Genomic DNA, 27,759 nt, shown 5'->3' with positions numbered 1-27,759 from the left:
GAGGCCAATTTTGAAAGGGTTTATCTGTGTTTGGAAGAAACTTATTATAAATTTACATTTTAAATTAATGTAATCTGAACAAAGTAACTTATAAAAGAACATTTCAGTGCTTCTGGTGGTCTGCAGGCTTCTACGTTCAGAGAAATTGACAAGGCTTAGTTGTTCTCATTTCTAAACCACAGAAACACTTTCTGGATTGGAAAATTTGTCAAGTTGTCTACCTCAAAAATTTTTTTTCAGTGTAATAACTTGAGAGTGGTTTCTCCTTTCCTTCAAAGAAACAATGAAACATTTGTGCAAATTTCAATCAATTATTTTGATTTGTTTTCTGACTTCTATGTGATTTAGGTTTAAACAAAAACCTTATAGATAAAACATCAAGAGCACAATCCATACAAGAAATAGTTGTAGACTAGACTTCTTCAGAAGTATGAACTTAAGTTGAAAGATATTCTTCAAAAATTGGGGTGGCTGGGTGGCTCAGCTGGTTAAATTCCGACTCTTGATTTTGGCTCAGGTCATGATCTCACAGTTGGTGAGTTCAAGCCCCGCATAGGGCTCTGTGCTGACAGGGCAGAGCCTGCTTGGGATTCTCTTTCCTCTCTATTCCTCCCTTGCCTGTGCTCTCTCTCACATATCCAGTAAAGGACTCGTATTCAGAATATATACATTCAAAATGCAATAGTAGGAACACAAACACATTTTCAATGGGCATAAGATATACAGGTAGCAAAAAAAGCACATGAAGATATATTCAAAATCATTTGATCATTCAGGAAATGTAAATTAAAACCACAACGAGAAAACACCATACATCTATTAGAATGACAATTTTTAAAGGCTCACCAATTCCAGGATTGACAAGGATGAGAAGCATCTGAAACTGTCATAAATTGTTCATAACAATGTAAAATAATTCAGCTGCTTTGCAAGCACAGTTTAGCAGTTTCTAAAAAATTCAAATATACCTACCATATGACCCAGTCATCCTACCATCAGGTATTTACCCAAGATAAGTGAAAGTATATGACTACACAAAGACACATAAATGAATGTTTACACCAGCTTTATTTGTAATAGCCAAAAACTAGAAGCAATCCAAACATCATCAATTAATGAATGGATGAACAAATCATGGTACATCCATAAGAGAGAACGCTGCTTAGCAATAAAAAGAAATAAACCTGATATGTACCAAAGCATAGATGAATCTCAGTATAATTAAGCTGAGTGAAAGAAATCAAACTAAAAAAATGAGTACTTACTGCATGATATCATTTATATAAAGTTCTAGAAAATACAAACAATCTGTAGTGACAGAAGCAGGTTAGTGTTTGCTTGGGAAGTAGTGAGGGGGGGTTGTGGAAAGAGAATGGGGGCTTACAAAGGGGTATAATGGGATTGAGTTTTCACAAGTATATACATATGTAGAAATTTTCAAATTGTATACTTTAAATATGTCAAGTATATACCTCAATAAAACTATAAAATATGCAGATAATTTAAAATCCATTGGAATAGCCAATTCCAAAAACAGTACAGAGGTTTTGTCTAAAAATTAAAAACAGAACTATCATATCATCCAGCAAGCTCACTTTTGGATATATACCCAAAGGAAATAAAAGCACTGTCTCAAAGAGCTATGTGCACTTCAAACATTGCAGCATTATGCACAATAGCCAAGAAATGGAAACAGCCTAAATGCTCACCAACAGATGAATAAAGAAAATGTAACCTCTATGTATATGACATATTCTGGAGGGTGGAGGGAATGGGCAGATGTTTGTCAAAGGATACAAACTTTAGGTATAAGATGAACAAGTTCTGGGAATCTGATGTACAGCATGGTGACTATAGTTAATAATACTATATTGTATCTTTGAAATTTGCTGAGAGACTATATCCTAAGAGAGTAGTGTTCTCATCACACACAAAAAAGGTAACTATGTGAGGTGATGGAGATGTTCTTTACTTGATAGCTGGTAATCATTTCACAATGTATATGTATATCAAATCATTATGTTGTACACTTTAAATATATGCAATTTATATTTGTCAATTATATCTCAATAAAGCTGGACAAGATAACATGACTTGACATAAACCATGTTCCTATAGGTATATGCATATCCTATGACCCAGCTTCTTCATTTCTAGAAATCTATCCTATAAAAATATTTACACAAATGTGCAAGAATTGATGAACAAGGATGCTCTTTATAGCATTATTTGTAATAGCAAAAATTTTAGAGGTAACTTCACCATTAATCAATATGAGACCAATTAAAATGTATATAACAAATATCCAGGAAAAATACCTACCAAATTATTAAGTGTGTACTATGAAGAATTGTAGGGAAAGATTGAGGTGAAGAGATAATTTTCGTTTTGTAATTTGTAAACTTCTTTAAGCTAAAAATACTAACTTAAAACAAAAAAACCTTTATATTCAGTTATTAAACTTTTTCTTGTATTTGCAATTTTTACCAAGATATTCAATATAGGTCTACATTTTTTCAATGTAAAAATTAAGGAATAAAAATTTAAACTAACATATGTTATCTAAAATTGTTTGTATGGACACTAATAATGAAGCAGCAGAAAGCGAAATTAAGAAAACAATCCCATGTACAATGGCACCAAAAATAATAAAATACCAAGAATAAACTTAAGCAAGGAGGTGAAAGATCTGTACTCAGAAAACTATAAAACATTGATGAAAGAATGTGAAGATAACACAAACAAATGGAAAGACATTCCGGGCTCACGAATTAGAAGAATATTGTTAAAATATCCATACTACCCAAAGCAATCTACAAATGTAATGCAATCCCTATCAAAATACCAACAGCATTTCACAGAACTAGAACTAACAATCCTAAAATTTGTATGGAAACAGAAATGACTCCAAATAGCCAAAACAACCTTCAAAAATAAAAAGAAAGCTGGAGGTATCATAATTCCAGATTTCAAGTTATATTACAAAGCAGTAGTAATCAAACCAGTGTGGTACTGGCACAAAAATAGACACATAGATCAATGGAACAGAATAGAAAACACAGAAGGAAACATACAGTTAAATGGCCAATTAATCTTCAACAAAGGAGACAAGAATATGCATTTGGAAAAGAGAGTCCCTTCAACAAACGGTGTTGGGAAAACTGGACAGCAACATGCAACAGAATGAAACTGGACCACTTTCTTACACTATACACAAAAGTTCAAAATGGACTAAGAACTTAAATGTTAGACCTAAAACCATAAAAATCCTAATAGAGAGCAGAGGCAGTAATTTCTCTGACATCAGCCATAGCAACATCTTTTTAGATACATCTCCTGAGGCAAGGGAAACAAAAGTAAAAATAAACTACTGGGATTACCACAGAATAAAAAGCTTTGGTACAGCAAAGGAAACAACCAATAAAACTAAACAATAACCTACTGAATGGGATAAGATGTTTGCAAATGACATACCCAATAAAGGGTTAGTATCCAAAATATATAAAGAACCTATATAATTCAACACCAGAAAAACAAATAATCCATTTTAAATGGGCAGAAGACAGGAACAGACATTTCTTCAAAGAAGACCTACATATGGCCAACAGACACATGAAAAGGTGTTCAACATCACTCATCATCAGGGAAATGCAAATCAAAACCACAATGAGATATCACCTCACACCTATCAAAGTGGCTAAATTTAAAAACACAAGAAAAAACAAGTGTTAGCAATGATGTAGAAAAAAAAAAGGAACCCTTGTGCATTGTTGGTGGGAATGCAAACTGGTGTAGCCACTGTGGAATACAGTATGGAGATTCCTCAAAAAATGAAAACTACCATATGATCCAGTAATCGCACCTCTGGGAATTTACCCAAAGAATACATAAACATTAATTCATAGGTATATAGGCATCCCTATGTTTATTGCAGCATTACTTAAAATAGCCAAATTATGGGAGCAGTCCAAATGTCCATCGATAGATGAATGAAGATGTGGTGTGTGTGTGTGTGTGTGTGTGTGTATATATATATATACATATATATATGTATATATATATATATGTATATATACACACACACACACACACACACACATACAATGGAATATTATTCAGCCATAAAAGGAATTAAATCTTGCCATTTGCAAAAACATGGATGGAGCTAGGGAGTATAATGCTGAGTGAAATAAGCCAGTCAGAGAAACACAAATACCATATGATTTTACTCACATGTAGAATTTATGAAACAAAACAAATGAACAAAGTGGTGGGGGGCGGGGGTGGGGAACAGGACAAACCAACAAACATACTCTTAACTATAGAGAACAAACTGGGGGTTACCAGAGGGAAAGTGGATGAGGGGATGGATGAAATAGGTGAAGGGGATGAAAAGTATACTTATCTTGATGAGCACTGTGTAATATAGGGAATTGCTGAATCACTATATTGTACACCTGAAACTAATACAACACTGTATGCTAACTAACTGGAATTAAAATAAAATAAAAACAAATAAAGTAAAATAGGTTGTATGGCTTTGGAGTAGACTTTTATCTTTCTGTCCCTCAGTTTCCCCAACGGTAAATCCAGGTAATTGGAAGAAACTCCATCTGAAGTCTTGAAATCTAAAGTTCTAAAGATTTATTGCTTTGAATTTCTTTTTTTTTTTTTTTAATTTTTTTTTTCAACGTTTTTTATTTATTTTGGGGACAGAGAGAGACAGAGCATGAACGGGGGAGGGGCAGAGAGAGAGGGAGACACAGAATCGGAAACAGGCTCCAGGCTCCGAGCCATCAGTCCAGAGCCTGACGCAGGGCTCGAACTCACAGACCGCGAGATCGTGACCTGGCTGAAGTCGGACGCTCAACCGACTGCGCCACCCAGGTGCCCCTGAATTTCTAATAACAGTATTACTTAAAAGCCTTAAAATGTTCACATCCTTTGACCTAGCAATTTCAATTTTAGTAACCTATCTTTTGCCTGATGAGATAAAGAGAAAAAACCCAGCTTATAACAGCAAAAATATTAGAAATAACATATTTATTTAGATTATTTGTTATATAGCTTATTTTTCAAAACAATTTGTTTTTGTGCTTTGATCTGTTCCACAGAATAATTCACAGCTGCCAAAAGCCAAGCTCTCCAACCAGCCTGATGGCAGGGCCCGGGCGGTGGACGGATCGGGACTGCATGGCGGCGCACCGACAGCGAAGCTTCTCGTACTCCTGCTTTTATGTAATTTGGCCTTAGCATTGGTCAGGGAAGCCCCCCTACCAATGAAAGTACCTGGGGATTTGTCGGTTGGGGAATTGCCCATGACAGGCCCCCTGGGAAAAGGACCACGGGGGAAAGAAATAAGATTCCGCAGGGAAATTATGCGGGCCTATATCCAGCCCTTGCCACCCCCTGTAAAGACTCCCCTACCTAAAGGAAGGATAGCCCCATATATTTCCCAGCCAGGGAGGGGGACAAATGGATTTGAAATCCCCACCCTGGCAACAAAGGAATGTATCTATGGATACAAATTACTCCAACCCTAGGCCCACTTGGCCCCCAGGAGGCATTCCAGATGATAACTGGACCTGGTGGGTTAAGGTACAGAATGGTTCATTAGTTCCTAGGTATACACTGTCTCCCTGGGAGCGCATAAGGCGTGGGTTCCCAGGGCCGTCTTGGCTCCCTCCTGGCACCCCGGACCAAAGCGAATAACTTTTGTTCCTTATACGCAAATGGTTCAAAGAAACAATTAAGAAGTCATGTCCCTGTAAATGTTCCACTTGAGGTGTTGAGAGATAGATGACCTTTCATGAAAATAGCAAAGCAAATGCTTTATAGACTATAAATAAACATAGATACATAATGAAAATAATATGAAGAAATTAATCAATTTCTTGTAACGTTACAAGAAAATAACCATGTTGTCCCTTAATGGGTGATTACACAAAGGAACATTTTTAGAATTAGGTAAAGCCAAGAAACATAGATGACGCACGCTACAAGGAAATTGCTAACAAACATAATGCCACGGTTGCCGCAATAAAGCGGCCAGTCTAACACACTGTTGTTGTCCGTGTCCATTTGTTATTTTCGCCGACACCGTGAATCCTTCAGGAACCCCAGGACCTGCTGGGGCTGGACCCTGGCACACAGCCATTTAAAAAGGCAGTGTTGGGGTGCCTGGGTGGCTCAGTCGGTTAAGCGTCCAACCTCGGCTCAGGTCATGATCTTGCGGTTTGTGAGTTCGAGCCCCACGCCCGGGCTCTGTGCTGACAGCTCAGAGCCTGGAGCCTGCTTCTGCTTCTGTGTCTCCCACTCTCTCTGCCCCTCCCCCACTCATGCTCTGTCTCTCTCTCAAAAATGAATAAATGTTATTAAACATTTAAAAAGGCAGTGTGGATCTGTATTTATTTACATGGAAAGTTGCCTAACATATAAAGTTAATAGAAAAAGGTAACAAAATTGTATGCATGTGAGTCAACATATATTTTTTCTAATTATGTGTTTATGCATATGTATATACCACAGTTACACACATACACGCACACACATGCTTAGAAAAATCCTAGAAAAATATATGTAAAAATACCAAAGTTCAGCTCTGGGTAGTGGGATTACACATAAGTTTTATTTTCTCCTTTCTATTCTCCTATGCTTTCAGAGAATAAAGTTATTTCCACTTTGAATAATTATTTTAATAATAAATCTCCAAAAAATTATATGTCAAGAGAATTAACATATGGATAAATAAACATGTCAGAAAAAATAGAGTTGCTTTTTAGTCTTTCTAAAAGTTAGATTTATATTTATTATTTTATTTTTATACCCTCTGAAAGTTGTGCACAGTAGACACTCAAAAAATGTTGGGGTGACTCGGATAGATAGACGAATGCACGCTATTGTAACTTGTCAATTCCTGTTAGGTTGCTAAGTAACGTTCTATTGGTGGTCCATTTGACTCCTAGTATTCTCCATCTACAAATTTTTTATAATAACCAATCCACATCTTTTATTTGAGTAGCTTGATGCTTTTAACCTCAGAGTATTACTGTGTCATTGTGGGTATTAAGTTTATTTTATTTCTGACCAATCCTTCAACTTATCTATACCATTTTTATTCTAAACTTATCTCTCCTCCTTAATAAGCTTGGAATGATCTGTAAATGTAATCAGTTCTCTATTTATTATTTACTTCTTTAAGTATTGGACACTGACAACAAAAGAACAATTACTTTTCCAGAGGTTTTAAAATAAAATTATTAGGATTTTGATTTGCATTTTTTTGACTACTGAGGATGGAAAATATTTTTATATGATTATTGGCTACATATATTTTCTTTTATGTGATATTCTTATCCATGTGTCTTACTCACTTTTCTATTCCATTGTTTGTTACTAATTTGTATGAGTTCTTTACACATTCTGAAAACTAACCACTAGTCACTTCTGTGAATTGCAAATATTTCCAAGTTCATAACTTGTCTTTTTACTTTAAAGTGTCTTTTGATAAATAAAAGTTCTTAATTTTAACATAAATATATTAATCTGGTCTTTTATACTCAAACACTTTTGCCTTAAGAAATCTTCCCTATCGTATGCAAGTAGCAAAAATTAAAAGTCTAAAAATATCAGATGTTGATGAAAGTATGTCATAATCCAATCTAGTAATCAACCAATCCAATTGTACCGGAGGCCCAATTTTTTAATATTATCGTAAATGTGCAAAAAAAGTTTTTAGAACATATTATAAAGCTTAGCTTTCCTATGATGTGTAATTAATCTGACCAACATAGAACTTACATCCATGTTTGCAAACCTTAAACTAATAATGAAAACACAAAACTTACCATCAATATCAACAGTCTTTAGTGCCTTTTGCATTTCCGAATCACTTATAAAAATCTTCAAGGTGTGATGGATCATTGGCAGATCATTCACATAAATTTTACCACTTTGAATTTTGCTAAAAATTTTACAGGCCTTCTGAAGTGCTAAATACACACGACAAAACGGTTAATTAATTCAAACGAATAATTATCGTCAACCCCGCTACACTCTCTCCCAATGAAAAAAACAACAATGATCAGTAAAGGAAGAAAGAGGAGCAAGTCTTTGTGTTCTAATTCTTTGCTTTAAAATCAATCTCATGATTTCTTTAGGTATGTCTAGAGTTAATGACCTCCAAGTCTACAAGTTTCCTAAACAACTCTCAGAAACTGAGAAAAGTCATGCAAAGCTCACATAGCAAAGGCAGTCACCATTTTCCCTGGGAATGTTTAAATCCTTCTTCCATGCTCCCATATCACTTGGTACATATCTCAGACAAAGCTATTGGTATTGTGATTGCTTGCATGTCAATATCCCTCACTCAACTATCAGGCTCTAGGGGGCAAGATTTTTCATTCTTCAAGTGCCAGTGTCTACTTCAGAACAGATCCTCAAAAAATGTCTGTTGAATTAAACTGAATTTAGTTCAGTGGGTACTACCCTTAGTTTTCAGAAAAAGAGGTGCTAGATGACAGTGCTAAATACCAGAGAAAGACTAACATATTGATAACAATGTGTTTTTTTTAATGTTTACTTATTCTTGAGAGAGAGAGAGAAACAGAGTGCAAGCTGGGGAGGGGCAGAGAGAGAGCGGGAGACACAGAGTCTGAAGCAGGCTCCAGGCTCTGAGCTGTCAGAACAACCTATGTGAGGCTCGAACCCATGAACTGCAAAATCATGACCAGGGCCGAAGTTGGACGCTTAACCGACTGAGCCACCCAGGCGCCCCACGATGGCTTTAATAACAGGAGTTTTAGTAGAGTATTAGGGGTGGAAACCAGGTTTCAGTGAAATAGGAAGTAAATAAATAATTAAGGAAACCAACTCTTTCAAGAAGCTTCTTTGAAAAACATAGAGTATAATATTGACACAGTCCCTGAGGAAGCATAAGAAAATTCAATGAAAGAAAATTAAGAGTGAAGGGATTAGTGACATGAAAGGGACTCTTCTCCAATGAGAAAATAGGGAAGGCTATGGATGTTGTTTACAATCCTAACAGTTCTCCTCATGAGGAAAACTTTTTTTCCTTTTTTTCTGTATCTATATGAGATGATGGATATTAATTAAACTTACTGTGGTAATCATCTCACAACATATGTAAGTCAAGTCATTATGCTATACACCTTAAACTTACACAGTGCTACATCTTAATTATATCCCAATAAAACTGGAGGATAAAAGATGTCTGGGGCACATGGGTGAGTCAGTTGATTAAGCATCCAACTGCAGCTCAGGTCATAATCTCGTGGTTCGTGAGTTCAAGCCCCACATTGGGCTGTGTGCTGACAGCTCAGAGCCTGGAGCCTGCTTACGATTCTGTGTCTCCCTCTCTCTCTGCCCCTCCCCTGCTCACGTTCTGTCTGTCTGTCTCTCTCTCTCAAACATAAATAAACATTAAAAATTAAAAAAAAAAAGGAAAAGATGCCTAACATAGGGGCACCTGGCTGGCTCAGTTAGTAGAACACGCAACTTCTGATCTCAGGGTTGTGAGTTTAAGGCCCACGTTGAGCACAGAGATTACTTATGAAAAAAAAAAATAAAAAGATGCCTAATATGATGATCAGAAAGGAAAAATATGCTAAATGACTCCATAAATATAAAGGAGAGGCCCAAGATACGGGAGAGTTCAGTGTCAAGAAGTGAAGGGGGAAAAAAAAAGAAGTGAAGGGTACTATGTACCAAGAACTAAGTCCTAGTAAAATCAGTGACTCTAGTGCTTACTAATATATTCATTGGATGTAATATTCACACTTTTTTCCCAAAATATTTTAACTAAAATAAGCACATATGTTACATTTTGCCTATCAATATAACAGAAGATATTTCTAAAAAAAGACATTTATGAATCCTTATTTTACCTAGTTTGCTTATGCTTACTCACAGACTACAGCATTTGTCACATCATGTAATATTAGTTGATATCATATGCCATTAGGAGTAAAGAAAGCGACACTAATCACTGAAACAATTTCTAAAATGTACACAATCAGGTAATTTATTCAAGAAGTTCTAGAATCTATTATTACCGCTTAATTCTTGTGAGTGTAAGTGTCCTTGAGGTACTTCATTATATGATGTCTTGCAGAGGCTAGAAACCATTTCCCTTTTCCTGTCAAAGAAACAGCCACATTAGAAAGCAGCACAAAAACGAAACAAAACACCACACACACAAAATATTTATGCCATTTTTCCATTAAAATATTAGCAAACCTATCAACAGTTTGAGATTCTCCAGTCTCTTACTCCATAAAAACCTTTGTTAAAAGACCATCCAAGTGATAGTGAATTATATACTCTTCATCCCAGAATTCCCACCTTGCTTCTTTTAGACATCTCTCTATGGAGCAGAATTTACCCTGGTCAGTAAGCAGTGCCCATGATTCACTATCCTTTGGCTGTCGTCCAATTTTTGCTACTCTTAATTCAAGTCACAGCAAATTTTATAGAAAGTTATTATAGAAAGGAAAAACAAGAGTATCTTTAAATAGCAAAGAATCCCAGATTCCACAACCTGTCAGTAAAAATTTTTTGAAAAGATGATTTATCTAATCACCTAACATGTAAATAACTCAAATCATAGAATGTTAGTGTTAGAAGAAATCTCAAGGGTCCGTCTAGTACAAGATTCTTGTACAGATGTGGAGACTGAGGCCCAGAGATATAAAGTGAATTGTACAAGAGCCTAAGCTAGCAAGTGAGGTCAATAAGGACCCAACGTTAAGTTTTTGAATTCCACATACAGTGATCTTAGCTCTACGCCACCCTCCCTAGAGCATAGTCTTAGTTTGCACAAACTATTTTGCATACTTTATGTGGAAATGATAGATGATTCTGAAAAGAAAAACCCAAATCTTAATGCAACATTTAAGGGGAAAAAAAAAAAACAACAACAATGATTTAAATACCGAATAATTGAGGAAGATGTACAAAGGGGTGATAAAGTCTTGTGAACACTGTACTGATTCGGAAACTTGAGTGAAGACCTTTCTTTCTTAGTCATCTTCTCCTTCAACAGCTTCACTGAGGAAGAGGCAATCTAGAGCCAAATGCAGGAATGTTGGTGCCTGAGATCACACTGGTAAACCAGCATTACTGGAAAATAAACCTCTTAAAAAGATAGCTAATCATATCTGGGTTCCTCACTGATGTAAAATTGCTTTTTGTAATGGAATTAGAGTTTACATACACTAAAATTTTAAATAAACTATAGAATTTTTTTTGCAGAGTCATGTTTTTCTAAGTATGCAACTAAACCACCTTATTAATGTCGTGTCAATTTAAAATAGTGGATTTCACAAAGCAGGGCAAATCTATGGTATAGTGAAGAGAAGACCACCAGATTCTAGGCTACATATATGGGCTTTGACTAGATGAGCAAAATAATGTGGAGAATCAACACAGTTATTCAAATAACACAGGTACTTATGCTTTAAATCATCCTCATGACTGAGAAAATTATCCACTTAACATGTATATGCATAAGCATGATTCAAAAGTGGCAAGTAGCTGGGTAGACAGAAAAGCATCACTTTAGAAAATGAGGACTGTAATAATAGGTGTCTTCAATTTTACGTGGAGCCTAGAACCTTGTTTACATGGAGTCTAGGCCCCTTTTGAAGCACAGAAGTATGCAGAGTAAAATCTGTCTTTGTCTCAGCTCCAGGCTGGAAAAAAAAGAGAGAGAGAGAGAAGAAAGAGTACTCCTCTGGATTAGTTATAGTGATAGATCTACCCACACAAGTACAGAACTCAAATCTACACTAAATATGTGGGGTAGGAGAATAGAAACCAAAAAAGTCATTTAAAGTTGTCCCATGTTCATCACATCTCTGAAGTGCAGTGCAGAAGAGAATTCAAATTCTCTTGGAGGAGAATACTCTAGATCCAGACTCACGTGAGATTCCCACAGATTTAGATCAACAATATATGAGAAAATAAACAAAAAGTACAAAGCACCCAAGGACATAAGTTAATGAGTAAGAAGCAGACAAAGCAATAAACAGAAGATTTAGATCCACCAGGGACTTTATATTATATTTATCAGGTATCAGTCTTGAAACAACTAAAGAACATGACCAAAAAACACGACATAAGGCAGATTATAAGAAGAACCAAATGGGGGTTCCAGGGTGGCTCAGTCGGTTGAGCGTCTGACTTCGGCTCGGGTCATGATCTGGCGGTTTGTGAGTTCAAGCCCCGCGTCAGGCTCTGTGCGCAAAGCTCAAAGCCTGGAGCCTGCTTCAGATTCTGTGTCTCCCTCTCTCTCTGCCTCTCCCCTGCTCATGCTCTGTCTCTCTCTGTCTCTCAAAAATAAATAAATGTTAAAAAAAAAATTCTTTTTAAAAAGAAGAACCAGGGGCGCCTGGGTGGCTCAGTTGGTTGAACGTCCGACTTCGGCTCAGGTCATGATCTCGCGGTCCATGAGTTCCAGCCCCGCATCGGGCCCTGTGCTGACTGACAGCTCAGAGCCTGGAGCCTGTTTCAGATTCTGTGTCTCCCTCTCTCTCTGACCCTCCCCCGTTCATGCTCTGTCTCGCTCTGTCTCAAAAATAAATAAACGTTAAAAAAAAATTTTTTTTAATTAAAAAAAAAGAAGAACCAAATAAAGTTTCTAGAGGTAAAAAATATAAGCACTGAAATTAAATTCTCAATAGACAATTTAAACTAGAGATTATATTCAGCTGGAGAAAGATAAACGAGAAAGCAGATGGGAGAAATTACCCAGATGAGATAGACAGTATATCTAAGTACATCATATAGTGAATGAAGCAGGCTGAATGGTGGCCCCAAAAAGATAGGTCCATGTCCTAATCCTTGGAACCTGTATATGTGACTTTATTTGGATAAAAGGTCTGTGGAGAGGGAACAAAGTTAAGGATCTCAAGATGAGATATACAATGAAGTGTTTATAAAAATGGAAGGAGACTTGAGATATAAACACAGGGGAGAAGACCATATATAGAGCAAGATGGGGGCCAAGATTAAAGTTATGCTGCCACAGCCAAGGAATGCTCAGGGTCACTGTTACAACAGCAGAAGTGTTAACAGAGAGTATAGTAATAAAAATAAAGATCTAATGGAGAAGGAAGGGGAAAATGTCATATTCTTCTGAATGGGTTCCTTGTTACATTTTTTGTAAAAAAAAAAAAAAAAAAAAAAAAGAAGAAGGAGGAGGAGGAGGAGGAAGAAAAAGAGGAGGAACAGGGGAAGGAAGAGAAAGAAGAAGAAATATTTAAGATTGTGACATTTCAGGGGTACCTAGGTGGCTCAGTAGGTTAAGTGTCTGCACAAATTTCAGTTAAGGTCATGATCTCATGGTCATGAGATCAAGTCCACGTCAGGCTCCAGGCTGGGTGTGGAGCCTGCTTAGGATTCTCTCTCTCCCTTTTCCTCTGCCCCTCTGCCCCTTTCCCCTGCTCACACTCTCTCTCTCTTCTCAAAAAAAAAATGATTTTGATTGATGTGACATTTCAATACTTGGACTAAAATGTGATGGAATGTTTGAAAGCTAAAAACAATGCTCAAAAGTAAAACATTTTCAGATCATATGTACCTCAGTTCTTTCAGTATGCAACTGTACTTGTAAACTTTTCTTTCTTCTGAACTTTTTCTCTCCTGAAAAATCAGAGGATTTCTCTTCTCCACAGAGGAATATTGATGTTTCATACCTAAATTGCACAGAAAATTGGAATAATTCCTGAGTTGCTTTTTTTCTTACTTTTTCTTTTTTTCATCTTTTACCTATAGAAAATTTCAAGCATATACAAAAGTAGACAGACTAATGTGATGATTGGGGCGACTGGGTGGGTCAGTCGGTTAAGTGACTTTGGTTCAGATCATGATCTCATGGTTCATGGGTTGGAGCCCCGCATTGGGCTCTGTGCTGACAGTCCAGGGTCTGGAGCCTGCTTCAGATTCTGTGTCTCCCTCTCTCTCTGTCCCTCCCCCACTCATGCTCTGTCTCTGTCTCTCAAAAATAAATAGACGTGAAAAAGAATAATGTGACAATCTTCCCATGTACCCATCACCCAGCTTCAATAATAGGCAATCCTATTTCAGCTATATCCCTACTCCAGTTTCTTATTATTTTGAAGCAAATTCCAACATCATATTATTTCATGAGTGAAAATTTTAATATTAATTTCTACAAGGTGCTTTTTCTTTTATTTTTGAAAAAAAAAATTTAATGTTTATTTGTGAGAGAGGCAGCGCACAAGCAGAGGAAGGGCAGAGAGAGAGAGAGAGAGAGAGAGAGAAAGAGAGACAGAATCCGAAGCAGGCCCCAGGCTCCCAACGCAGGGCTCGAACTCACAAACTGCGAGATCATGACCTGAGCAGAAGTCAGACGCTTAATAAGCCACCCAGGTGCCCCAAGGTGTTTTTTCTTTTAAAAAACCACATTTAAAACACAATTATGACACCCTAAAAGTTAACAATAATTTCTTAGTATCATCAAACATGGTCAGTGTTCAAATTTCCAATTGTTTCATAAATGTCAAAATTTATTAACACTCTGCATAAGGATTCAGTAAGGTCACCATTACAGTTTGTTGATTGATGTGTCTTTTAGATCTCTTTTTTTATCTATAGGCTCTTTTTCCAAGTCTTTTATCATCCTCATTATCACTATTGCCAGGCAATTTGTACTATAGATTTTCCAGTCTGGATTTTGCTAATTATATCACCATGGTTGTAGAATTTTAAAGACTTGATCAGATTAACTTCAACAGATTAAGTGTTGAACCACTAAACTGTACACCTAAAACTAGTACTATACTATATGTTAACTGGAATTCAAATTAAAACTTAAAAAAGATAGCCAGGTGATTTTAACGTGTAGATAAATTTGATAGTCACTATGCAAACCACAGGCTTGTTCCTATTCAGAACTCCCATCAATTGGTCTATAACTCAGTATTTTATAAGAAATACCTTATTCTTCCTTATAAAGGAACTAAAAGCAAAACTAAAAGCTCTTTAGCAGAAGTGGCTCCTTTTTAGAGTAACCTGCTATACAAGGGCTACTTAAGTAATACAAAGGACAATGATAGGATTGAATCTATAACATCTTCAGATGAATTTGGCCCCAAGCAAAATTGTGATGTAGAGGTAATTTTTATCATGCACTTACCTCAACTGCCCTTCCTTAGCAGGTACCTTGCCCTTTTGACTCTCTATCCCTTTAAATCTAATCCCATGAATTCCTGCCCTGAGAGTGCCATTACCTTGCTCTTAGCCCCCCTGAATCTGCCCTATTATTAGTCTCCTCTGCAGTCCTCCACTCACAAAGGGAATGACTTTAACTCTTTTGATTACGACCCAGAGTATAAAATACATTTCTATTGAGATGTAGTACACATATACAAAGAGAGAGAACTGAAGTAATTTCACAAAATAATACTTATTATGTGAAAAACACTCTAGTGTCTTCAATATTATTCAAATTTCTTTTTAAACAAAATACCAGTTAGTGACCTCCTAAGTTGATTTTATAACACACAAGTGAGTCATAATCTAGAATCTACTGCTACTTTATATCACCCATCCTCTCCCCATATATCTCCATTGAGATCTTCATATTTCTGGAATAATTATGATTTCCACATTACTACATGATTTTTCAAATCCTTTATTATTTTTCTAAAGTATAAGTGTGTTTATGTTATGAGCTGCCTCAAACATTTTACAGAATTGGGATGACTTACTATAAATAATGAATAAGTGAAAACATTTGTTCTGTATCCTATTCTCCTAGGGCATTGTGTCTCCCAGGTAACCTAGTTTATACAGTGCTAATGAAAGAATGTAAAGGAACACTTCCACCATCTCCCATTCCTTCCTAGGTGACAAGTTTTATTGCGATGTTCTAGAAATAATTATTTTGCCTTTTGTCACTGAACATAAAGGAATAGTGGGATTCTCCATGAGATTATCACCAGATTTGTCAGCAGGAACCTTGCAGGCCAGAAGGCAGTGGTATGGTATATTTAAAATCCTGGGGGCAAAAAAAACCAAAAACAAAAACTTGCCAACCAAGAGTACTCTACCCCCCAAAGCTGTCCTACAGAACCGAAAGACAGATAGTTTCCCAGACGACAAAAAAAAAAAAAAAAAAAGGCTAAAGGAGTTCATCACACTAGATAGACTGACCTTATAAGAAATGTTAAAGTGGGGGTGCCGAGGTGGCTCAGTCGGTTGAACGTCCACCTTCAGCTCAGGTCACGATCGCATAGCTCGTGAGTTCGAGCCCCATGTCAGGTTCTGTGCTCAAAGCTCAGAGCCTGGAGCCTGCTTCAGATTCTGTGTCTCCCTCTCTCTCTGCCCTTCCCTTGCTCACACTGTCTCTCTCTCTCTCTCAAAAATAATAAATAAACATTAAAAAAGAAAAAAGAAATGTTAAAGGGAGTTCTTCAAGCTAAAATGAAAGGATGCTAATTAGTAACATGAAAACAAATGAAAGTGTAAATCTCACTGGTAGAGGTAAACATATAGTTAAATTCAGAATACTGAAATCTTGTAATGGTGGAAGGTAAATCACATATAACTCTCACATAAAGGTTAAAAGATAAATGTATTAAAAACAACAATAATCTGTTAATGGATACACAAATATAAAAAGATGTAAGTGGTGACATCAAAAACAAAATGAGAGTGAGGTGTTAAAATGCTGAACTTTTGTATACATTTGAAGTTAAGTTGTTACCAGTTTAAAATAGGCTTATAAGATGTTTTAAATTTTTTTTTTTTAACGTTTATTTATTTTTGAGACAGAGAGAGACAGAGCATGAATGTGAGTGTCAGAGAGAGGGAGACACAGAATCTGAAACAGGCTCCAGGCTCTGAGCTGTCAGCACAGAGCCCGACGCGGGGCTCAAACTCACGGACCGCGAGATCATGACCTGAGCCGAAGTCGGACGCTTAACCGACTGAGCCACCCAGGCGCCCCAATGTTTTATATAAGCCTTATGGTAACCACAAAGCAGAAACCTACAGTAAATATACAAAAGATAAAAAGAAAGGAATCAAAGTATATCACTAGAAGGGCACCTGGCTGGCTCAGTCAGTGGAACATGTGATTCTTGATCTCGAGGTTGTAAGTTTGAGCCCCACATTGGTTGTAAAGATTACTTAAAAGTTAAAAAATATAATTTTAAGTATATCACTAGAGAAAATCATCAAATCACAAAGGGAGAGAGTAAGAGGAAGAAAGGAACAAAGAAAACAAGCAACCAAGCCAGAAAACAAGCAACAAAATGGCAACAGTAAGTCCATACCTATCAATAATCACCTTCAATGTAAATGGACTAAATTCTCCAATCAAAAGACAGAGTGGCTGAATAGATTAAAAGAAAAAAAAAAAAAGACCCAAATATCTGCTGCCTCCTAGAGACTCCCTGTAGCTTTAAGGACACTTATAGACTGAAAGTGAAGGGATGGAAAAAGATATTCCATGAAAATGGAAACCAAAAGAGGGCAAATCTAGCTATAGTCATATTAGACAAAATAAATTTCAATAAATATTTTTTGTTTTTTGCTTTTTTAATTTTTTTAATGTTTGTTTATTTTTGAGAGAAAGAGACACACAGAGAGTGAGCGGGGGAGGGGCAGAGACAGAGGGAGACACTGAATCCAAAGCAGGCTCCAGGCTCTGAGCTGTCAGCACAGAGAGCAACACGGGGCTCAAACCCATGAACCATGGGATCATGGCCTGAGCGAACGTCAGTCACTTAACCAACTGAGCCACCCAGGCACCCCTCAATACGTGTTTTTTTTTTAATGTTTATTTTTGAGAGAGAGAGACAGAGCATGATTGAGGGAGGGGCAGAGAGAGAGAGGGAGACACAGAATCTGAATCTGAGCTGTCAGCACAGAACCCCATGTGGAGCTCCAATTCACGAACCGTGAGAGCATGAACTGAGCTGAAGTTGGACGCTTAACTGACTGAGCCACCCAGGTGCTCCCATCAATGGATGTTGTTTTTTTTTTAATGTTTATTTATTTTTGAGAGAGACAGAGACAGAATGCAAGTGGGTTAGGGGCAGAAAGACAGGGAGACACAGAACCCGAAGCAGACTCCAGGCTCTGAGCTGTCAGTACAGAGCCTGATGTGGGGCTCAAACCCACGAGCTGTGAGATCATGACCTGAGCCAAAGTCGGACGCTCAACCGACTGAGCCACTCATGTGTCCCTCAATGTATGTTTTTAAGCCAAAAATTACAACAAGAGACAAACAAGAATCATTACATAATGATAAAGGGGTGAATTAATCAAGAGGATATAGCAATTGCAGTGTTTATGTATCCAATATTAGAGCATCTAAACATACAAAACAAATACTAACAGATCTGAAGGGAGAAATAGACAGCAATGCAGCAATAGTAAGGGACACTTAAATACCCCCACTTTCAACAGTAGATAGACTAACTAGAGAAAAATGAAGGAGAACATTGAACTTCAACTATACTGGAAACCAAATGGACCTAACAGACATATAGAGAGCATTCTATCCAACAGCAGCAGCATATACATTCTCCTCAAGCACACATGCAACATTCTCCAGGATAGATAATTTGTTAGGCCACCAAACAAGTCTTTAAAATCTTAAGAAGACTGAAATCATATCAAACATCTTCTGTGACCACAAAGGTATAAAACAAGAAATCAATTACAAGAAAAAAAATGAAAAAAATGACATATGTAGCGATTAAACAATATGTTCCTGAACAACCAATTGGTCAAAGAGAAAATCAAAAGGGAAATAAAAAATACCTGGAGACAAAGTAAATGAAAACACAGTATACCAAAACTTATTGGATGCAGCAAAAGCTGTTCTAAGAAAAATGTTTATAGAGATAAACACCTACATAAAGAAAAAAGAGGGGCACCTGGGTGGCTCAGTTGGTTGAGAGTCCGATCGGCTCAGGTCATGATCTCACATGACAGCTGATAGCACAGAGCCTGGAGCCTGCTTTGGATTCTGTGTCTCCCTCTCTCTCTGCCCCTCCCCCACTCACACTCTGTCTCTGTGTCTCAAAAATGGATAAACGTTAAAAAATAAAACTTAAAAAAAAGAAAAAAGAAAGATCTCGAATAAACAACTTAATTTTATACCTCAAGGAACTGGAAGGGAAAAAGGAACTAAGCCCAAAGTTAATAGAAGGAAGGAAATAACAAAGCTCAGAAATATAGACTAAAAAGACAATAGAAAAGATAAAAGAAGCTAAGAGTTTGTCTTTTGAAAAAATAATCAAAATTGACAAATCTTACTAGACTAAGAAAAAAAGAAAAGTCTCAAATAAAATCAGAAATAAAGAGGAGACATTCAACTGATAACAGAAATACTAAAGCTCATAAGAAATTACTATGAACAATTATATGCCAACAAATTAGATAACCTAAAAGAAATTTATAAATTTCTAGAAACATACAAGACTGAATCATGAAGACATAGAAAATGTGAACAGACCAATTATTAGTAAGGAGATTGAATCAGTAATCAAAGACCTCCCAACAAAGTCCAAGATGGCTTCACTGGTGATTTCTACTAAACATTTAAGAATTAACACCAATCCTTCTCAAACTCTTCCCAAAAACTGAAGAGGAGGGAACACTTCCAAACTTGTTTTATGAGGCCAACACTACGGGTAACAAAACCAGACAAGGACACTACAAGAAAAGAAATCTGCCGTCCAATATCCCTGATAAACATAGATGCAAAAATTCTCAACGCAATATTTCAATAGTACATTATATTAGTACAATATTATTACAATACAATATTAATACTAATTAGTACAATACAATACTAATATTGTACAGTATTAGTACAATATGCTAATATTTCAATTGTACATTAAGAGGATCATAGACCATGATCTAGTGGGATTTACTTCTGGAATTCAAGGATGGTTCAACATAGGCAAAAAGGTAAATGTGATACCCCACAATATAGGGAAAAACCCATTCTTCTTCTGTGTTTCTCCTTTACTCCTCCATGACTACCACACTCACAACACTTCTGACACCAGATGTGTGAGGTATTCTTCCCCACCACCAAGCAATTCTCTGCCACACCAACTGGGTGTGGCACCAACTGGGTCCTACAATTTACCTCAATTCTAACACTATCTACCTGGATATACTGTCAGATTCCACAGGTTAAGGGATCAGTCCCACAAGACTGCTCCCACCCCACTTGTGCCAATCACAACTCCAGATTGTGACCTGTGCTTCGGACTCATCACCTATAAATGAGAGGCTCCCAAAAGACCCTCCTTGGATTTGATTAATTTGCTAGAAGAGCTCACAGAACTTAGAAAAATAGTTACATATGTTTACCAGTTTATTTTTTAAAATATGATAAAAGATACAGGTGAATAGCCAGATGAAGGGATACATAGGGCAATGTCTGGCAGGATCTTAGCACAGGAGCTTCTGTCCCCAAGGATTTGGGAGGACATCAGCCTCCTGGTATGTGGATGTGTTTACCAACCTGGAAGATCTCTGAATAGGCCTATACTATTGAGATTTTTATGGAGGCTTATTCATGTAGGTAGGATCAATTATTAATTCCATTTCCAGTCCCCTTCCCCTCTCTGGAGAACTTCTAGGTTGGTGAACACATCCACAGACTAGGAGGGTGACACATCCCAACCCCATGGGGACAGAAGCTCCTGTGCTTGGGACCCTCCCAAACCTCACCCAATGAATATCTTCATGTGACTATTCTTCTGTATACTCAGTCATGTCCTTTAATAAACTGCTGAACATAAATGTGTCCCTGAGTTCTGTGAGATGCTCTAGCAATTAATTAAACCTGAGTAGGGGTCATGGGGACCTCTGATTTGTACCCAAGTCAAACAGATTACAAAATCAATAGACAAAAATCAGTTGTATTTCTATACACTAACAAGAAACTATCAGAAAGATAAATTAAGAAAACAATCCCATTTACAATAGCATCAAAAAACAAAATACTTAGAAACAGATTTAACCAAGGAGGTGAAAGATGAGTACACTGAAAACCATAAAACATTAATGAAAAACACTGAAGAAGACACAAATAAATGGCAGGATGTTTTGTGTTTGTGGACTGGAAGAATTAATATTTTTAAAATGTCTTATACTACCCAAAGTGATTTATATATTAAATGCAATTCCTGTCCAAATTCCACTGGCATTTTTTGCACAGAAGTAGAATAAATAATCCTAAAATTTGTATAGAATCACAAGAGACCTCAAAGAGCTAAAGCAATTTTGAAAAGGAAATAGTAACACTTGTAGAACATAGTAAGCTCTTCGACATTGGACAATAATGTTTTGGATTTGACACAAAAAGCAAAGGCAACAAAAGCAAAATTAACAAGCGGGACTACATCAAACTAAAAAGTTTCTGGACAGCAAAGGAAACCATCAGCAAAATGAAAAGGGAATCTATAGAATGGGAGAAAATATTTGCAAACCATATATCTGATGAGTCAATATTCAAATATACAAGGAATTCATACAACTCAATAACATAAATAATCCAATTTTAAAAGGACTTGAATAGACATTTTTCCAAAAAAAGACATACAAATGGCCGACAGGTATATGAAATGGCTCACAATCGCTCATCATCAGGGAAATGCAAATCAAAACCATAATGACGTATCATCTCATACCTGCTAGAATAGCTGTTTTCAAGGAGGCAAGAAACGAGTATTGGCAAGAATGTGGAGGAAAGGAAACACTTGTGCACTGCTGGTGGGAATGTAAATTGGTGCAGCCACTATGGAAAACAATGTGGAGTTTCCTCAAAAAATTAAAAATATAACTACAATATGATCCTGCAATTCCATTTCTGGCTATATATCTGAAGGCAATGAAAACACTCTCAAAGAGATATCTGCACTCCTATATTCATCACAGCATTATTCACAACAGCCAAGGTATGGAAACAATATAAATGTCAATCAACAGATAAATGGCTAAAGATGTGTCATCACACACACACACACACACACACACACACACACACACACACACACAGGAATACTACCCAGCCATGCAACATGGATGGACCTTGAGGGCATCATGTGAAGTAAAACAGGTCAGACATAGAAAGGCAAATACTGGACGATCTTATATATATGTGGACTCTAAAAAAGCCAAATTCATAGAAACAGAGAGTAGAAGGGTGGTTTCCAGGGATGGAGGTGGGGGAAATAAGAAAAGAGAGAGGCTGGTAAAAGGGTAGAAACTTTCAGTTAAAAGATAAATAAGGTCTGTGGGCCTAATGTATAACATGGCTATAGTTGATAACACTATATTGCACAATGGAAATTTGCTAAGAGAGTAGAACCTAAGTGTTCTCACCAACATAGTAAGTAAATAAGGTAAACATGTGAAATGAGTAAAAGGTGGTAATCATTTCACAATGTAAACATATATTAAATCTTCACATTGTAGACTTAAATACATTATTTTGTCAAAAAAGACAAACTTGCAGGCATATGGATAATTGCTCTGCTGTAACTAGAAGCCCATGGTGGCTTATAGGCTTCCACATAGCTGTGAGAGAAATGAGAAAAAAAATGAAAAGAATGGCTACCTAGGAGTTAAAACTATACCAAAAGAAAGGCCACAAATATGCATGATCCTCCACACTTAGTACCTTATGAGAACACAGGAGCTACATTTTTGGTTCTCTCAAGCTTGCAGCAGTATAATTCCATTAAGTGAGTTCAGAGTTTAACTTACCTTTTTTTGTGCTCTAGCCTCAAACCCCTAATTTCATGTGAAATTGTCTTCTGTGTCATTTGAGAAAACTTGATGTCTTTCTTGTTGTCAATATGTCTCGATGGCAAGTTGGTTGCAAGAGAATTACAGCCTTCATCTGATAAATCGCTATTTTCTTCTGCCTGGGGAGTAACCAAGAGCCACAGTCAACCATGTTCTCTTTGCACAGGTAAGTTCAGTATGACCTTCTGGGTCAAATAATTCATTGTAGATAAATATTTTCTCTAAAGTGATGCTACCAGACAGAATTTTGTTGAAAAGGATTTAATTATCAGTGCATTAGTTCACATTAGGTACATGTTCTAAATGTCACCAACTATCCTTAGTGCATTATGTAGCTATAAAATGCCCAGCATTCGTGAACATAGCTAACGGTTGTGGAATCTAGTTCTTAAGGCATCTTTAAACTTACTTCATTAAATTAAAAACTCTTCTCCATGAACATAAGGGAAGGGAAGTGAAAATAATATAAAAACAGGGAGGGGGACGAAACATAAGAGACTCTTAAATATGGAGAACAAACAGAGGGTTACTGGAGGGGTTGTGGGAGGGGAGATGGGTTAAATGGGTAAGGGGCATTAAGGAGTCTCCTCCTGAAATCACTATTGCACTATATGCTAACTAACTTGGATGCAAATTAAAAATATATAAAGTAAAATTTAAAAAAATAATTAAAAAGAAATAAAAACTCTTCTCTACATCCACTATCAAGAGGATGAGAAGACAAGCCACAGACTGAGAGTAAATACTTAGAAAAGACATATCTGATAATGGGCTTTACTCAAAGTACTGTTATTCTGTATATTCAAAAATATATACAAAGAACTCTTAACAATAAGAAAAAGCACAACCCAACTTAAAAATGGGCAAAAGATCTTAACAAAGAAGACGTGCAGATGGCAAACAAGCAAATGAAAAGATCATTTGCTCAACATCATGTCAATAGGAAAGTGCAAATTAAAACATCAAGATACCACTACACATCTGTTAAAATGGCCAAATCCAAAATACTGACAAAACCAAATGCTGGCAAGGATGTGGAGCAAGAGGAACTCTTATTCATTGCTGGTGGGAATGCAAAATGGTACAACCACTTTGAAAGACAGTACTAAACATACTTATACCATATTTTGCAGCAATTACACCTTACTGGTATTTACCAAAGGAGTAGAAAACATATACCCACACAAAAACCTGCACACAGACGTTTAAAACAGCTTTATTCAGAATTGCCAGAACTTGGGGAAAAAAACAGTGCCCTTCAGCAGATGAATGGCAGTAGACTCAGTACATGAACTGTGGTACATCTAGAAAATGGAATACTATCTGGCACTAAAAAGAAAGGAACTATCAAGCCATGAAAAGACATGGAGGAAACTTAAATACATATTGCTAAGTAAAATAAGCCCATCTGCAAAGGCTACATACTATATGATTCCAACTATATGACATTCTGAATAGGTTAAACTATGAAGACTACAGAGACCAGCGGTAGTCAGTGGAGGAGGGAGAAAATGAATAAGCAGAGCACAGAAGATACGTAGGGCAGTGAAACTATTCTATATACTATAATAATGGCTACATGTCACTATACATTTGTCCAAACTCACAGAGTGCACAATACTGAATCAACCCCAATGTAAAGTATGGACTTTGGGTGATAAAGATATGTCCGTGTAGGTTTATTGATTGTAACAAATGTACCACGGTGGTGTAGGATGTTGATAGCGGAGGAGGCTGCACATGTATAGAGGCAGGGAGTATATGGGAACTCCCCACTCAACTTTGCTGTGAATCTAAAACTGCTCTAAAAAATAAAAGTCTATCGAGAAAAAAAATAAAGCAGCTATATTTCTTCTAAACAGACACCTCCCCCTCCAAAAAAGAACTAGGGCCTACGAGCAATGAACATGTTTAGAAAAAGAGGAATGAAGTGAGAAATATACTCTTTTGAAATGCGGCTGTTTGCAGGTCATCTGGGTAGCTCAGTGGGTTAAGCATCCAGCTCTTGGTTTCAGCTTAGGACATGATCTCACAGTTCATGAGTTCGAGCCCTGCATCGGGCTCTTTGCTGACAGTGCAGAGCCTGCTTGGGATTCTCTCTCTCCTTCTCTCTCTCCGCCCCTCCACTGTTCATCCTCACTTTCTCTCTCTCTCTCTCTCTCAAAAATAAAGAAACTTAAAAAAAAAAAAAAAAAAACATGGCTGCTTGCTTAAAACAACTGGACTGCATCTAGCTGATCAAAGGTATATTAGTTTTTAACCCCTGAACAAATTACAAAGGCCATGTATAAAGCAGATCACTAAGGGAGTTTAGAGAATCTCTATTTCTACACAAAATGTAAATTAAGGGAACTATTTCAGTGACTTTTAGGGTCTGCATACATTCATCTTACAACAGAGGCACACCTTTAACAACCTGCTTCAAAAAGGCAATCTGATTTGCTGCCCTAATATTTATTAGGAATGATGAAAAGTTTCCTAGAGATGTTGAGAAAAATGACTCAAAACAGAAACCAGGAAAATAAAAGGAGGAAGATCTAAAAAGACAGAGAGGCACAAAAACCTGTTATCAAAGACCAGATGAACAGAAGCAGTCAAATAGTGAACAGAAACTTTGATGATACAGAAAAGGAAGAAAATAATCTCTGAAATTCTGTGGTTAAAGGTGAACTGTCTGTGAAGTATAAACTACACAGTCTAAGGAAGACAAACTGGTATGATATATTAATGCTGTTAATTATTTTAACTTTTAAGAATCAGCTCTTCCAAATCAGCTCATGAGGATACAATCAACTAAGTATTAGGTATAAAAAAGTGGAACAGGTTAATAGACATATCACACTTCTTGGTACTTAGCAAGAAGCCTTGAAATTTTTTTTTTTTTTTTGCAGGGGTGGGGGGGCGCCTGAGTGGCTCGGTTGGTTAAACATCTGACTTTTGTTTTTAATTTTTTTAATGTTTATTTATTTTTGAGAGAAAAAGAGACACAGATGAGTGGGAGAGAGGCAGAGAGAGAGGAAGACACAGAATCCAAAGCAGGCTCCAGGCTCTGAGCTGTCAGCACATAGCCCGTCGTGGGGCTTGAACCCAAGAACCATGAGATCATGATCTGAACCAAAGATGGATGCTTAACCGACTGAGCTGCCCAGGTGCCCCTAACTTTTGATTTCAGCTCAGGTCATGATCTCACAGTTTGTGAGATCCAGCCTCACACCACGCTGTCTGCTGACAGCACAGAGCCTGCTTGGGATCCTCTCTCTACTTCTCTCTGCCCCTCTCCCACTCATGTTCTCTCTAGTGCACATGTGCTCTCTCTCAAAATAAATCAATAAACGTTAAAAAAATTTTTTTTTAATTTCTTTCGGATTACAGTATAGGTACATGTCATATGGTAGCACCAGATCCATTGAAAGCGTATATTTAAAAGGTTAAGACTCTCAGTTGACAATGTTGAATTTTTCCTGAGCCTTGTGCTCCTGGAAAACAGTGAAGATTAAAGGAATCCCTTCACCCTTTTGTGTTCTGAAAAATGGCTTGCTGCAAGGAATCACCCTTTTCCCCCATAAGCTTTAGATAAAACTCACAGATGCCACCCTTGTTTACCTATGTCAAGGCCAAATATCTTCAAAATTCCTTTTCTTTGCTCTACGAAATGATTTGCTAAACTGTTTTAACCCCACTGATTAATTAGAACAAAAGGATTATTAGCCAAAATGTGGTTAAGCTTTCCTCCTTCCTCCAGGCCCCTAAAATATTCTCTGATCTGTTTATCTCATCATGCCACTCTTTCATCCCACTTCCCCCAATCCAGTTCCTAGCCTTGTTGACTCCTCTCCATGAAAGAAAAGCCATTTTTGCCTAGCCCTTGAGCTCCTTGAAGATCTTATGGTCACAGCCTTCCCTCTCCTATTTCAATAAATAGTCCCTTAAAAAAAATAAATAAATAAATAAATAAATAAATAAATAAATAAATAGTCCCTTTCCTCCCTTGGAATAATCCTTTCGAATAAAGTCTCTCCTTACTAAGTCCGGGTTTGTTTTTTGTTTGACACAATACTGGCCAATGGATAAGAACATCTCCTGAATCACAGGGGAGAAGGCTAGAGACACTTGGTATCTTTTAGATTACCTTCTGGTTAGACTCCCACATCATTAATTATGTTACCTACAACCATTTATGTAGGTTTAAATCCTTTATTCTCCTAAAAAATTATCCCAGTCCCCTACCCCGCAAAATACTCTCAACATACACCACAGACCTCTTGATATTGCTGGGATGAAAGTTCATTATATGCCCACTAAAAGAACTCAAAACTCACCTTAGTTATTAAAAGATCCTATAATTATATTGCTCTATGAATCTGCTTACTGATTATGGGTGTGAGATAAATATAAACTAATTTTTTAATGTAAACTATTTTTAAAGAAGAAGAAGAAGAAGCAGCAGCAGCAGCAGCAGCAGCCTTTAGGAACTATTTTTGAAAAAAATACCTGGCAGAATAAAGGTACTTTACTTTCCATTTTTCAGTTTAGAGATAAATTCGGCCCTTGAGGACTCAAAGGTCTTGATGAACAAGTATGAATGAGCACAAAAGGATTTCCTGCCAAAAAAAAAAAAAAGATAAGAAAAAAATCATATGCCTGCTTAAGAGACTTAATTACATTTACCTACCTGGTTATCCCTGTAATGTAACACAGTATAATACCAAATAGATATTCCCCAAGCCATATATGTGTACAAAAACTAGAAAAAGCAGTTAGTAGATTGTAATTCGCAGGAGATCACACTGTACCTTAATTTTACCTTTTGTGGTATAAGAAGTAGAGAAATCCAAAACAAATGACATAAAAGGCAGAGAAATCCAGTTATATTTATTTATTCAAATAAACCCAGAGAAACAGAACTACTAACATAGCAGCAATTCCCAA

The 27,759-nt window shown here is 36.7% G+C and overlaps 1 pseudogene; it reads right to left on the bottom strand.

Moving 5' to 3' along the window:
* LOC144615399 (EF-hand calcium-binding domain-containing protein 13-like) overlaps nt 1-27,428 on the bottom strand; it is a 99,022-nt pseudogene extending 71,594 nt beyond the window's left edge.
* Between the last annotated feature and the right edge of the window lie 331 nt (nt 27,429-27,759).

The sequence above is a fragment of the Panthera onca genome (genome assembly GCF_046562875.1).
Source record: "Panthera onca isolate mPanOnc1 chromosome E1 unlocalized genomic scaffold, mPanOnc1 haplotype 2 h2.Chr16_ul_3, whole genome shotgun sequence".
Lineage (NCBI taxonomy): Eukaryota > Metazoa > Chordata > Mammalia > Carnivora > Felidae > Panthera > Panthera onca.
Note: the sequence above shows the minus strand (reverse complement) of the source record. Positions and strands in the feature narration are given on the sequence as shown.